Here is a 12850-nt window from a genome sequence, read left to right on the forward strand (position 1 = left end):
AGAAACCAAGACAAACCACTCAACTTTCTGTGTTCTGCCTCTCTTATCAAGAAGTGGTTAGCATCTACCTCATAGGGATAATCCATAAAATGACAGATTGTACAGAGCATCCACAAGATCACTGCTGCATAAGCAAATATTGCATGACAAAGTAAGATTTGGAAATGCTTGAAATTTTTGCAGTGTATTTTATTATTTTAAAGAATACTGAGGAAAAATTTATTTCCAAGATTATCTGTTCTTGGTTGGCTTACAGCGCATGATTTTTAAATTATCCTTCAGGCTCCCAAATACTTAATTTTGGTAGCTTAATCACCGGAGGTCAGGAGTTCGAGACCAGCCTGACCAACATGGAGAAACCCTGTTTCTACGAAAAAACATACACAATTAGCCGAGTGTGGTGGTGCATGTCTGTATTCCCAGCTACTTGGGAGACTGAGGCAGGAGAATTGCTTGAATCCAGGAGGCGGAGGTTGCAGTGAGCCTGAGATTGTGCCATTGCATTCCAGTTTGGGCAACAAGAGCGAAACTCTGCCTCAAAAAAAAAAAAAAAAAAAAAAAAAAAAAAAAAAAAAAAAAAGAAAGAAAAGGAAAAAAAAGTATATTTTTAAGTATGTCATAGCTATGATGCTTTTACAAAAATAGTATTTTTAAACAAAAACTGCATAATTATACTAACAGATCCATATATGAAGGTTGGGAAAGCAATGACCAAGTCAGTCTCTGGTGGTATTCACTATCTCCTCGTCTTGATTACTTTCCTTTCTTCCCTCTTTGCCTATGCTCAATTCCTTTTTTAAATTTTATTTTCTTCCTTAAAACTAGTCATCATGAAGTCATTAGGGAGCATTCAGTACATGTCAGGGGCATGCATTACATGACACAATAGTAGACCGACCACACACACACACATACTTTTTTAAAAAAGCAATACAGTAGATATTGCCTATGTATGAGATAAATTGATAAATATTATACAAATATGAGATGAATTTTTGTCACTAATCATTTACAAGTTTCTAATCACACAATACAATTGCTGGGATATTATACTTAGACAGCCTATGGCTGTCTTTACATTAATAATTTAGCCAAACCTTTTGTTCCTATTGACCATCTGAAGGATAGTGACTGACAGTTAAGTAGGTAAAAAACCCCAAGCATTTATTCTACTGGCCAAAAGTTGAACAGACATGAGCATAATGCACTTAGCACTACGCCAATGGTTCTTCAGAAGTCAACAAAGTCAAATCTGGTTCCTAACACTCCAGGAACTCATTATCTAGTTTAGAAGATATCTTCGAAGAAGCTGAACATAAGTGAAACTACAGATAGTAACTGGAGTAGTGTTTTAATACAGTTTAAAACACCAGGTCTAGCCCAGAGAAATTTATATACATTTTACATTATCCTCACAAAAACTGCATGAACTAGGGTTATTATTCCCATTTTAAAATTTAAAAATTAAAGTATTTTAAAAGATGAAATAATACCCCAGGGTCACACAGCTGATAAGTAGCAGGTCAAGATTTGAATTCAGATCTGATTCAAATTCTATGCTCTTCACCTCTCATGATATATGACATTAGTTCACTGAATCCTCACAACATAAATCTGAGAAAGGTAAGGAAGGGGGAAGATTAATACTTGCTAAGAAAGTATCACATCAGTAATCTTTAGAACATCTGCTTCTCATTTAAACTTCAAAACAAAATAATCACACAAGGTAAGTATTTTTATTTCTATTACACAGATGAGAAACCTAACGCTTTCATTTAGGTAACAGATTAACTAAGTATAGTCAAAGCATAGGATTCAGAAACCTACCTAGCTCACTTCATGCCCCTATGTCATGCAAAGCAAATCAGATGGTTAAAGAGGTAGACATTGTAAAGGGGTTCAAAATAAACAAAAGTCAGATTGTGTGTGTGTGTGTGTGTGTGTGTGTGTGTGTGTGTGTGTGTGTGTGTGTGTTGGAATGGGGCTGCTTATAATTTAGGGTCCTAACACCAGGCAAATTATTGTCGTTAATCCCTTCTTCTGTCATAATAACATTCCAGTGGACATAACTCTACCATGTTCTAGGTCCTTAGAGTAGTGAATGTTGTTACTATACAGTAAAGTTCTTCAGGTCAGCCCAATCAAACAGTGAAGCTGTTCTTGGCACATAAAGTGGCACATATTATTCTAAAATTCTTTTTAATTTTGAGAGCTTTGTGTTATTTTAAGCTACACTCAAGCTAAATAGCATAGGCTATCTCTGTCTTTAAAACCCATTAAAACTGTCCTTACTTTGTCTTCTTTTTTTACTTTCAGATTTCAAACTTTATTTCAAGACTATAGTAATAAAAACAATATGGTATATACATAAAAACACAAAAAACAAACAGAATAGAGAGCTCAGATTACTTTGGCTTAGTTGTAACTGTTGCTACCAAAGAAATATGGATAAGATCCAAAGACAGACAATGATTAAAAAAAAAATCATTCATCAAAAAAACTCAAGTATGACATCCCAGGTCATTTGGCTATAATTAGGTGGTGAGAGTACTGAAAGCTCACTGGAAGGCAGGTTTTTAACTCAGTATTGAAAGGCCATATACCAGTAAAAAAAAAATTGTATGGTAAAGTTCAGTGGCCTCAGATTGGGAGTACTTAAATATCTCCCAATACAATAATGTCAGTCAGTGGCAGAGCTGGGATTGAAAGCCCAGTTAGTCTGAATCCAAAGTCCATGCTCCTTCCTCTGTACCAGGCCTATTCCCCTTGCAGAATATTCATATTACTTTATGGATAACCTTTAAATTGAAAACCAATGTATATATTGAGCAAAATTGGATGGCTTTATATGGCTATAGACTTAGAAAAGGAGGGAGTATATTTTATCAAACCAATAATTTTATGTGTTATTTTCAAGCTCAGTTGAATGCAGTAACTTAATTTTTCATTGTATGAGTAAAGAATAAATGTGCTCATTTCTTTGATATTAGTGCAGAATTTCTTAGAATTCTTACATTTGAAGGCCATTACAACAATCTTTTTCTAAAGAATATTGAATAGGAATGTAGTCTAGATATTATGGATATTTGGATTGATAGAAAAAATCTGACATTGTCTCTCTAATGCATTTACTTCACTGTGGCCACATTTATTAAAATTTGAGGCACGTGTTCTATATGATTTTTATGGTGTTTTAAATTCCTGATATCTTTATTTATTTTAGATGCATGCCTTTCTTTAAAATAGAATGCAATCTTCTCAAATGTAACAGAACCCACCTAAGATAACACAAAGCTCTGTGTCTATTTGCCAAACAATCTTGATCCTGCTTCTTGTCCGACACCACCACTGTAATATACCTCTCTAGACATATTATTTTATTAATTTTGGAACCTTATTAGTTGCAATATTATGGTCACTGTCTTCAAAGGCATGCACAATCTAGAGTAGCACTGTCCAATAGAGCTTTCTGTGATAGTGGAAATGGTCTAAGTCTCTGATCACCAACATAGTAACTATTAGAGAAAAGTGGGCTATTTAGCAATTGAAATGTGGCTAGTACAGGTGAAGAACTGAACTCTTAATACTATTTCACTTGAATTTAAATTGAATAGCCACAGCACAGATATAATGGGTCAAATCAGACATAAAACCAAAAACAATAATTAAAAAGGGCAAAATGATTAATGCCATATAAACATATGATAACCTCTTGAGAGTACAGCTGGGTAATTAACTTTGATTATAAAATTCCAGAAAGACTTCAGAGAGAAGGAGGCAACTGAAGGATGTGGAGATTCCAGGGGTTAGAGAATAGGAGAATGGCATTCCAATATGAGGAAGCCAGATGCACAAAGGTACTTGGTTTATTCCTGAATTAGTAGAAGGGATCATATTTTATGCATTTATCCCTTATACATTCACACTCACTGCCAAACCTCAGCATCCCTCTAATACCTTTCTTGCACATAATAGATCTCTAATGCATTTCTAGTGAATTGATTTTAAAAGCAAACAATAAACACATAATTTGTTTTAATACAGCAAGTGCATGTAGGAATCAAAAAGAGAGCATTCTTGTATGTATTGTTGTAGCTTTCATAAATAAATGCTAAACAATTTTAAAGCAAAAAACAAGAAGGGAAAAAGAGATTCGTGAATGGTAAACTGAGAGTCTTGCCAAGTTATAATGACAGGGCGAGGGATGAGGAAAGGAGGTGCACAGACTATGTGGAAATATAAGTGTTTATTGTTAATTTTTTAAGTTTCATTGTATGATGTTCCAAGGAGAAATTTTGAAGTATCTGTGAAATGTCTAGTGTTCTCCTATCATGAGAAATAAAGGATTTTATGGGGTTCCAAAATTGTTTCTGCACTCATAAGGATCTTAACATGTGCTATCAACATTCAACCACGTTTCTAAGTTATAGGTTTCTTTTTTTCCCCTTGTTTCCCTCAAGAGGCATTATAGTTATCCTATCTGGGTTTTTTGTTTGTTTGTTTTGCTTTCTGTTTGTTTCTTTGTTTTTAATATCCAGCTGTGACAAAGTTACATGAAATAATACAATACATTAAATGAATCCTACTAAGTAACAACATGATTTTATGACAATCAAAACATGATTTTATGGCAAAAGATAAATATTACAAAATACCACACCTGACAAAAGGACAATCACAGAATCATCCCTACTTTAATTTCATGTTAAAAATATTCCACAAATGCAGTATCACTTATGTGACCTTTATATTTGTGGTATTTTAATCTGTTTTTAAGGAGGAGAAAAAAATTCTTGTCCCCTAGGGACCTACTTTTTTCCTAATATTCTATCACGTGATTTTTTTTCTTTATGGTAAAAATATATATTGATTCTGGCAGCTATTTTTACTTTGCTTCAAGTACAAAGAAAGAGTTTAATTCAAAAAAAAACCAAATTGTATATTTTAAAATTTATTGCAGTTCTCTAACTTCTGTGGACTCCACTAGAATGTACACTTCTTAAAGTCAAGGGTTTATCCTGCTCCATTGTTATTTTTCTAGTGCCTAAAACAGTGCTTATAACTTACAATAAGTGCTCAATAAATATTCGTTGATTAACTTAGTGACCAGAAGTGTATAAACAACTTTTGTTGTGATTGTTGTTGAAACACGTGATTGGGAAGTCATCTGGTTTTAACAGATATTTGAGCTCATTTTCAACCTTCAAAAAGGAGGTCTATATTTTAGCAAATGGCATGTAGTAACATGACAGTTATTAAGTAACAGACAGTAACATTAAGTAACAGACAATGATCAAGAGAGTCAAGTCTACTTGTTAGATGCATTTAGAAGTAGAGCGCTTTCCTAAACTAAAAATCCAGTGTGCTTCAGGAAGTCCTAAGCATCTGAGTACCTACCCTACCAAAGCTTTTACTCCCACCCCCACTTTGTTTATCTGGCCTAACATAGTCCTTGCCTCTGCCTTCTTTCCTGGCTCTTGCCTCTGATAGCTAAGAGTACTGCTATCTGCAGCTTAACCACAGCAGGAATTGTGTCTGGCTCTTACCGGTAGGCTTGTCCAAGCTTACAAGATAGGGATAGCATCATGTGTTTGTAATCTGTGCAGGTGCAGTGGACCTTGCTCTTTAGAAAGACCCTGCTATTGGTTTACTGCTCTGTTGTCATCATCTCCAAATGCTTAATAATTTTTTGATCAAAGAATCCCACATTTCATTTTGCAGTGGGCCCCGCAAATTAAGAGACTGATTCTGCCACAATATCTCTGCAGCTGACTAATGTATAGCCTAGGGTCTTAAGGGCTTAGAATCAACATTTATAACTTCCTTGAGTACCTGAAGTAAAATAGGTCATTCCCCTAAGTTTCCTTAACTGAAAGAGAAATTGTACCTGTTCCTCTCTACTTCACAGGTATATAAAGGGAAGAGCTTTGACCCCTTGCAAAGAAAAAAAAAAATAAGCATACATTACTTCTTAGTATTTCCTCAGCTTTCATGCTTTACTAAAATGACAGTGGAGGATAAAATTATTATTTCATGTTTCAGAAAAACAGTACTGTACTGAAAATGTTTCTTAAAATAAATACAGTCCTTTTCCTTCTCCTTTCCCCCAACTTTCTCACCTTATAATTCCAGCTGTAAACACTTGCTAATATAAAAAAATTCTCTGGAGAGAAACTGAGATAAAAATTATTTGAAAAAGTATTTGATCTAAGGTTCAATATGTCTGTCTCCAAAATTGGGGAAAAAATAAACTCGCAGTTTGGAAGTTTAAAAAATCCATTAATATATACAACTTATAGCATAAATGACTTCATGTACATAAAAATGCTCTCTATATGCTATATCTAAGTATATAAGTAGACATATATACATATAAACTATAGAACTATAAGGCATCTTTAATGGGAGAAAATATCACATGACTTTGATCCCTACTACCAACTGGCTTACAGCATAAAATATCAGCAAATGTGAATAAACCATAAGATCTTAGCCCATAATTACTATAGAGAAATACTACTTTTTACATAAAATTAAGAAATCCAATGAACCAAAAATTGGAAGTTGGCAAACAAAACTGGAAGTTGGCAAACAAAACTGGAAGTTGGCAAACAAAGGATATAAAAGTAAAAAAAAAAAAAACTTTATATAGGACATTGTATTTATTAACATATTGAAAATATGTAAATACTATGGAGGAGAAGAATTTGGATTCCATCTAAGAGAGATCTAATTATTCAATAATATTTTTCACCTCATATATTTAAGTGAAAAATTGAAGAACTAAAAAGTGAAATAAAACAAATCAGGAGAGCTAAGGCTGAGCATGCTGGCTCATGCCTGTAAACCCAGCACTTAGAGGTTGAGGTGGGAAGATCACTTGAGGCCAGACTTTTGAGACTAGCCTGAGCAACACAGAAAGACCATGTCTCAAAAAAAAAAAAATAATAATAATAATAATAATAGGCATGGATCATTTTTTCTTTCAGAATTTTTAGCCACAGAGATACACAAAGACCCCCAACAAAACTGTGCCAGTCTACAATATAATCAAAATAGTCAAGATTTAAGAGCTAATTCCTCTGACATGGGAATCAATATACTAGTTACCATAATAACTAATTACCTAGATAAGACTAAATATAAACAGTAGTTACAAAATGACAGTCCAGGTTATAGTTAAGCAAGTTTAGAGATTATCCTTTATTGTCATCTGTAATGCTCTGATACTTAAGGAAAATTGGAAGAGCCTAGAAGGACAACACATTCCTAGCTTAAACTAATTAATGCAATGCAGCTTCATCCAGTAAATATTGAGTGGGTGATATGTGAAAGGGATTCCCTGCATAAAGATGGGTAATAAACACTCCTATCTCCAAAACCACTATAGTTTACCTAGGATATGGCACAATGTTCTATTTTCTTTTTCTTTTTTGGGTTGGAACTCACAGATACATAAGGAGGTTAGGGAGAAGAGAACTCAGTGTTGCCCTGCCACAATGAAAAGCAACACCAGGAAGAACTCAGCCAGAGCCCACAGAGGGAGCATTTAGACCCAGTCCTAGCCTAAAAGGAATTGCCCATTCCAGTAGTCAAAACCTAAGTCCCAGCAAGCCTTGTCATTTTGGGTTAAAGTGCTCTGGGATTGTAAATAAACTTGAAAGGCAGTCTAGGTCTAAAGGACAAAAATTCCTTGCAAGTCCTGGTGCTGTGCAGGGCTCACAGCCAGTGATGTGGGGGGCACACATCCCAGTGAGACTCTAGCCAGAGCAGCCAAGAGAGTGCTTGTACCACCTCTCTACCAAGCCCAAACAACACAGCTCACAGCTCTGGGAGAGATCTCTTCCTTCTGCTTGAAGAGAGGAGAGGAACGAATAAAGAGGACTTTGTCCTGCCTCTTAGATACCAGCTCAGCCACAGTAGGATAGGGCACTCAGCAGAGGCCTGAGGCCCTGATTCCAGGTCCTAACTGTTGAATGACATTTCTAGACACACCCCGAGCAAGAAAGAAACTTGCTGCCTTGAAGAGAGGGACCCAGATCATCTTCTGACTAAAGAGCCACTGGCCCTTGAATAACCAGCAGTGGTATCCAGGCAGTACTCGCCATGGGCCTTGGGTGAGATTCAGAGATGTTCTGGCTTTAGGTGTGACCCAGCAAATTCCCAGCTGTGATTGCTGTGGAGAGGGACTCCTTCTGCTTGAGAACAGGAGAGGGAAGAGTGAAAGGGACTTGTCTTGCAGGTTACATACCAATTCAGCCACAGTGGGGTAGAGCACCAAGCAGGGTTCCCTGATTCCAGGCCTTCTTGACCCTCCCTGGGCAAGAGGGGAATGCATTACCCTGAAGTAAAAGTCCCAGGCTGGGAGGCATTCACTACAAGCTGACTGAGGAGCCCTTGGGCCTTGAATGAACGTAAGTGGTAGCTACGCAGTACCTCACTGTGGGCCTGAGGTGGGTTATATTAGTTACAAGTCTCATTGTAACCACAAATCAGAAAACATACAACAGATACACAAAAAATAGAAAAAGAAGAAATTAAGACATACCCCCAGAGAAAATCACCTTCACCAAAAGGAAGACAGGATGGAAGAAAAGAAGAAAGAGAAGACCACAAAACAATCAGAAAGCAAACAAGAAAATGGCATGAGAAAGGCCATACTTATTAGCAATGACATAGAATGTCAATAAACTAAACTGTCGAATCAAAAGACATACAATGGTTGAACGGAAAAACAAAAAGACCCAATGATCTGCTGGTTACAGGAAACACACTTCACCTATGAAGATACACACAGACTGAAAATAAACAGATGGAAAAACATATTCCATGCCACTGGAAACCAAAAAGGAAGAGGAGAAGCTATACTTAATATCAGACAAAATAGATTTCAAGACAAAAACTGCAAGAAGAGACAAAAAAAATCATATTGTGATAAAGGGGTCAATTCAGCAAGATGATATAACAACTGTAAATATTTTGCACCCAAAAGTGGAGCACACAAAAATGTAAAGCAAATATTATTAGAGCTAAAGAGAGAAATAGACTTCAATATAATAACAGTTGGAGATTTCAACATCCCACTTTTAGCAATGTGCCGATCTTTCAGACAGAAAATCAATAAATAAACATCAGACTTAATCTGTACTATAGACCAAATGGACCTAATAAATATTTACAGAACATTTTATCCAGTGGCTGCAGAACACACATTCTTCTCCTCAGCACATGGGTCATTCTCAAGAATCATATGTTAGGTCACAAAAAAGTCTCAAAATGTTCAAAAAATTGAAATAATATCAAGCATCTTTCCTGACCACCATGGAATAGAACTAGAAATCAATAAGAGGAACTTTAGAAACTATACAAATACACAGAAATTTTACAATATGTTCCCGATAACTGGTGAGTCAATGATGAAATTACTGAGGAAATGTTAAAACTTTTTGAAATGCATAATGGAAATACAATATAGCAGAAGAATTAAACTAGATCTCTATCTCTTCCTAAATTAAAAAAAATAAAATTGATTGAAGGCTTACTCTAAGATTTGAAACTATGAAACCTCTAAAAGAAAACACTGGGGAAACTCTCCAAGAGACTGGACTGGGCAAAGATTTCTTGAGTAATATCCCAGAAGCACAGACAATCAAAGCAAAAATGGACAAATGGAATTACATCAAGTTAAAGAGCTTCTGCACAGCAAAGGATACAATCAACAAAGTAAAGATCTAATCCAAAGAATGGAGGAAAATATTTCCAAACTATCCATCTGACAAGGGATTAATAACCAAAATATATAAATAACTCAAACAGCTCTATAAGAAAAAAATCTAATAATTGGATTTAAAATAGGCACAATACCTAAATTTACATTTTTCAAAAGACATACAAATGGCAAACAGGTATATGAAAAGCTGCTCAACAACACATCATCAGATAAATGCAAAGTAAAACTACAAGGTGATATTATCTCACCACAGTTAAAATGACTTATATTAAAAACACAGGCAACAACAAATACTGACGAGAATGTGGAGAAAAAAGAACCCTCATACACTGTTGGTGGGAATGTAAGTTAGTATAACCCTTATGGAGAAAAGTTTGGAGGTTCCTCAAAAAACTAAAAACAGAACTAACATATGACCCAGCAATCCCATTGCTAGGTATATACCCAAAAGAAAAGAAATCAGTATTTAAAGAGATATCTGCAATTGCATAGTTATTGTAGGACTATTCACAATAGCCAAGATTTTGAAGCAATCTAAGTGTCCATCAACAGATGAATGGATAAAGAAAATGTGCTACATATAACGATGGTGAACTATTTAGCCACAAAAAGAAGATCCTCTCATTTTCAATGATGTGGGTGGAACTGGAGGTCATTGTGTTAAGTGAAATAATCAAGGCACAGAAAGACAAACTTCACATGTTCTCACTTATTGGTGGGAGCTAAAAATGAAAACTGAACACATGAAGATAGAGAGTAGAATGACGATTAGCAGAGGCTGAGAATGAGATGGGGAGAAGTGGGGATGGTTATTGGTTATAAAAATATAATTAGATGACTACAGTCAATGATAATGTATTGTACATTAAAAAATAATGAAAACAGTACAATTCGATTGTATGTAACACAAAGAGAAGATAAATATTTGAGATTATGAATATTTCATTTATGCAGATATTATCATTACACATTGTATGGCTGTATCAAAATATCTCATGTAGCCCATAAACATACACACCTACTATGTATTCACAAAAATTAAAAATAGAAAAGTTTTTTAAATGGAGAACATCATATAGACAACAATAAAAATATATGTGTATATATATGTGTGTGTACATAGTGTCAATTTTAGGTACAATAGCTAATATTTTTCTTCTAATAGGTCTGGGAAATACAATTATTTTTCTTTATTTCTAGAAAACTGATTTGTCCAAGATTACATTAGTGATTTTCTAGGAATCAATCCTGTTTCTTCACTATTATAACACAGGGCATTTGTTTCACTATATTTAAAGTCAAAATACCAAAATGTGTGGGATAGCAAAACTATAGTAATTCACAAATTGCATGCTTACTCGAGTTTGTTTATGTATTTACTTTGGAATTCCATTATGAAATTCATCCCTCATATTTGAATAATAACTTGACGGGTAATCTAATATTTAGAGAAAATTCATGGCAAAATTCTAAAAGGTATGGGTTTTTGAAATCTGTGGACTTAATTTATTTTTCTATATGATGAATAATGTCTTTTCCCCATTGCCTTCTTTGCTATGTTTTGACTTAATCCTTTTATTAAGACACTCTGGCAATAAAATACTGATAAGAATATCTCTTCCACAGCATTTTTATCTGCTCCAGTATAAATCCTAGTCTTCTTCATTGTTATTTTCAGGTTACATGGAAGAATTCTGGCAAGTAAAGTATCACGTAAATATAACTTTATTATTAGATTTATTATAAAGTGATTACATTATATTATAAAGTTATTATATTATTATGTATCTTAACAAGGTCAAACATTTTAGGAAATATTTATAAGGCAGCACCATAAAGAAGGCATGTTCTTCTTACTCCATTTTCTGGGAGCTAGTTAAATTTCACCTTCAAAACTTTGAACTCTATGTAACCTGAATCAAAACTGAACTTTGTATTCAAAACAGGCAAACATATATGTATATATACTCACCAACTTACATAGATAAATAGAAAAATATATCCTAGATTTTTACATGACATAAATATTTTCAATTCACAAGCAGGGGTACTTTCTAAATGATGAATAAATAATTCAATAATTCAAGAAAAGGGTAGAAGTTAAATTCAGGGGTCAAACTTCATGGGCTCAATCTTAGTTTTTTCAGGTATTAGCTGTGTGGCTTTGGACAGTTACTTTAATTTAATATTTTATGTTTTAACTCCCCATCTGTAAAATAGAAATGATGGAAGAACTAATAGTACTGTGTGTATTAAAAACAAAAAACGAATGTCTGTGTGTGCACGCGCGTGTGCACGTGTGTGTGTCTATAAAGTGCTAAGAATAGTCCCTGTCACATATTCAACATGTCTCAAATTAGGGAATTGTTATGAATAGTATAATTATTATCCTCTAAAATGATAAGGCAATTATTAAGTTGTTCATTATATTTGTCAAGTTCTCTTCCCAGTAGCCTTCATGGGAGAAAAAAAATGACCCGGTGGCTTTTATTTTTCCCACAATCCAGTGTTTTTAACTCTAAATAAAACTTAAGCAGGCTATATAAAATGTGTCAATGTGATATTAGCTATTATAGCTCTTTGGTTAAAATCTAGCTTTAAAAACTTCAGTTCCACATTTTTTAAAACTTTTTTTTAGCACACAAATTTTAGGATGTCTAATGAAAGTTGAGAAACCTTCTTTTATACAAAAATGTACATATGTGTCTCAAACTTAAACATATACTTAAATATGTAGATATATGTGTGCATGTATTTCAGGAATTAATGAATCCCTGAATCCATTCAATGATTCCTAGGGATTATGTAGCCACGTTAAAAACTCCTATCCTATGGAAGGAGAAGTAGAATTTTATGGTAGAAATAATGGGCACCAAACTGATAACGAGTATGCTAGAATCATTAGAAACTAGGCATCTAGGAAGTATTAGAACAGGTCATCTGTATCAGTGACAGAGAGTTTATAAAAGATTTTTAACCACTGTCCTGAACACCCAAATCCTCAGCCTTCTAATGACCATGGCAATGAACATCTAATTACAATTTCTAAAGTGACACAAAGCTAGGTAAACCTACAGTGTGTATTATTTGAGGGTTCTGTTTCTCAAATACACATGCAGA

General features: G+C 34.3%; 1 protein-coding gene across 6 annotated transcripts in view; it reads right to left on the bottom strand.

Moving 5' to 3' along the window:
* The window catches only part of NOX4 (NADPH oxidase 4), a 170725-nt gene that overhangs the window by 77431 nt on the left and 80444 nt on the right, over window positions 1-12850 (bottom strand). The window lies entirely within an intron of this gene.

This window comes from Macaca mulatta, chromosome 14 (genome assembly GCF_049350105.2).
Source record: "Macaca mulatta isolate MMU2019108-1 chromosome 14, T2T-MMU8v2.0, whole genome shotgun sequence".
In the NCBI taxonomy this organism is placed as follows: Eukaryota; Metazoa; Chordata; class Mammalia; order Primates; family Cercopithecidae; genus Macaca; species Macaca mulatta.